Genomic DNA, 3,132 nt, shown 5'->3' on the forward strand with positions numbered 1-3,132 from the left:
GACCGAGAGGTTCAAAGGTTTATGTTTCCGCATAACGACTCACCGCTATATACTGCCGTGCATAGACTGACTGCGACCCAGAGATTCAAAGGTTTATGTTTCCGCGTAACGACTCACCGCTATACACTGCCGTGCGTAGACTGACTGCGACCCAGAGGTTCAAAGGTTTATGTTTCCGCGTAACGACTCACCGCTATACACTTCCGTGTGTAGACTGACTGCGACCCAGAGGTTCAAAGGTTTATGTTTCCGCATAACGACTCACCGCTATACACTGCCGTACATAGACTGACCGCGACCCAGAGGTTCAAAGGTTTATGTTTCCGCGTAACGACTCGCCGCTATACACTGCCGTGCGTAGACTGACTGCGACCCAGAGATTCAAAGGTTTATGTTTCCGCATAACGACTCACCGCTATACACTGCCGTACATAGACTGACTGCGACCCAGAGGTTCAAAGGTTTATGTTTCCGCGTAACGACTCACCGCTATATACTGCCGTGCATAGACTGACTGCGACCCAGAGATTCAAAGGTTTATGTTTCCGCATAACGACTCACCGCTATATACTGCCGTGCATAGACTGGCTGCGACCGAGAGGTTCAAAGGTTTATGTTTCCGCATAACGACTCACCGCTATATACTGCCGTGCATAGACTGACTGCGACCCAGAGGTTCAAAGGTTTATGTTTCCGCGTAACGACTCACCGCTATACACTGCCGTACATAGACTGGCTGCGACCGAGAGGTTCAAAGGTTTATGTTTCCGCATAACGACTCACCGCTATATACTGCCGTGCATAGACTGACTGCGACCCAGAGATTCAAAGGTTTATGTTTCCGCGTAACGACTCACCGCTATACACTGCCGTGCGTAGACTGACTGCGACCCAGAGGTTCAAAGGTTTATGTTTCCGCATAGCGACTCACCGCTATACACTGCCGTACATAGACTGACTGCGACCCAGAGGTTCAAAGGTTTATGTTTCCGCGTAACGACTCACCGCTATACACTGCCGTGCGTAGACTGACTGCGACCCAGAGATTCAAAGGTTTATGTTTCCGCATAACGACTCACCGCTATACACTGCCGTACATAGACTGACTGCGACCCAGAGGTTCAAAGGTTTATGTTTCCGCGTAACGACTCACCGTTATATACTGCCGTGCATAGACTGACTGCGACCCAGAGATTCAAAGGTTTATGTTTCCGCGTAACGACTCACCGCTATATACTGCCCCCGGCGTCGGGAAATTGGCGCCCCCATCGCCCGGCAGCAGCCGCAGTAGCCCCCTCCTGCATTCACGGTTGGGTCGCCACAGGAGGGAGACCCCCACGTATAGCTGTGCGTGGCTTTCCCGTGTCTGGGGAAAGGGGGATCCTGGCGGTTGAGTGGACCCGGAGGTTGTTTTGGACCCTTCGGGGCCCCTCCGGGAAAGCAACACACCGCTTTGGCCCCTGCTTCCCATAGTCGGGTAGTCCTGGAAGGCCCGGCCAGGATTATTCAGCTAGTCGCCATCTCCCTTTTCATTACTTTTTCTTTCTCCACTCCTTCACTGTCTTCCTTTTCCTCCCTTCACCTTCTTTGGCGGCAAGGGTCAACCTTGGGCAGTCTTTTCACTCTCCAGAAGCTGCACTAGGGTATAGTGCAGAGGTAGGTGTTAGCGTGCGGGGCACGTTCCCCAAGTTGGGCTCCATGGTGGGCGACACGCCTGCTGCACTGAACAATAATATCTTCTTACATGGATAACCACCACTCTAAAAAAACTGATCGGCGCCTAAAACGGAGCCGCACCGAGAGACCTGAACCGGATCTGCTTGATCTGTCTCCAGACCCTTGGTTTCCGAAGTTCCTAATAATTCAGTCTAAGGAAGAGGGAAAGCCACTTGCTAAAATTTCTCCTTTTGTTGTGGCGAAGGAACTCGAAAAAGTAATCGGTAAATCTTACAACGCAAGAAAACTGAATGCAGGGGATATCCAGGTCGAAGTACAGAAAAAACATCAAAGCACGGCACTACACACACTGTCAAACATCGGGAACATACCTGTAAATGTTAACGTACACCGCACACTGAACATAACCAAAGGTGTAATATCAGAAGATGAACTCATCGAATGCACAGAATCTGAGATTGAAGATGGACTGAGTGAGCAGGGCGTGGTCTCTGCAAAACGGATCATTATGAGGAGGGATGGTAAGGAAATCCCAACCAAGCACATTATTCTTTCTTTTCAACTACATGCGTTACCTTCTAATATAAAGGCTGGTTACCTCAGTTGCAATGTCAGACCATACATTCCAAACCCAAGACGTTGTTTCAAGTGCCAGCATTTTGGGCACAGTTCGCTTGTCTGCCGCGGACACTCCACCTGCCCAAAGTGCTCTGGCAAAGACCATTCGCCAGAGACTTGCAGCAATGAGTACCGTTGTGCCAACTGCCAGGGCAACCACCCGGTGTACTCTCGATCGTGTCCACGTTGGAAAGAAGAAAAAGAAATCATAAAGATCAAAACCGTACAAAACATTCCTTACAGAGCTGCAAAGACACAATACGAATTTCAAATGAAAGGATCTTTCTCCGAAGTGGTGCGCAGGGGAGTGGCACCACCAAGGAAATCTGTGGAAACTCAAACCTGCTCGCAGGTCTCTGAGTTCCCACCCTACACTCCCCAACAGGAGGCTGGAGACACTCAGGTGACTCCTGCAGTTACGGAGGCCAGCCGTTCAACTGGCCACAAAGAAACAGCCATGGCCTCCTCTAAGGTCGATGGCACACAATCAGTTTGGGACGGGGTCGTAAAAACCCCTTCCCAAAGAGGCACCCAAAGTATGGAGGTCGATGATGATGACTGCATGTCGCAGAAGTCATCGTCGAGCCTCCCCAGCATTCCTTCACAACGGAAGGAAAAACGAGAAAAAGGACGAGGAACGGGTTTCAAAGGGAATGAGCAACAGAAACAACCCCCGCGAAGGGTCCAACCCCCCTAAATGGTACAAGTCCTTTCTAGTCGTTGTCACCAAGTGCTGCGCTTTCTTTTCCTCCTTTTTAGTGTGACCGTTATGAACCACTTCCTCCAGTGGAACTGCCGTGGTTTACTTTCTAACTTAGACGACATTAACGATCTCTT

At 50.2% G+C, this 3,132-nt stretch overlaps 1 long non-coding RNA gene across 1 annotated transcript; it reads right to left on the reverse strand.

Annotated features, from left to right (window-relative positions):
- Positions 1-1,439: 1,439 nt before the first annotated feature.
- LOC135373018 (uncharacterized) lies at positions 1,440-2,917 on the reverse strand. Its single transcript, XR_010416225.1, has 3 exons — positions 2,276-2,917; positions 2,049-2,168; positions 1,440-1,722 (listed from the first exon to the last, which is right to left on the reverse strand). It is a non-coding gene; the product is annotated as an uncharacterized LOC135373018 (long non-coding RNA).
- Positions 2,918-3,132: the final 215 nt, after the last annotated feature.

The sequence above is a fragment of the Ornithodoros turicata genome, unplaced genomic scaffold, assembly GCF_037126465.1.
Source record: "Ornithodoros turicata isolate Travis unplaced genomic scaffold, ASM3712646v1 Chromosome176, whole genome shotgun sequence".
Taxonomy (NCBI): domain Eukaryota; kingdom Metazoa; phylum Arthropoda; class Arachnida; order Ixodida; family Argasidae; genus Ornithodoros; species Ornithodoros turicata.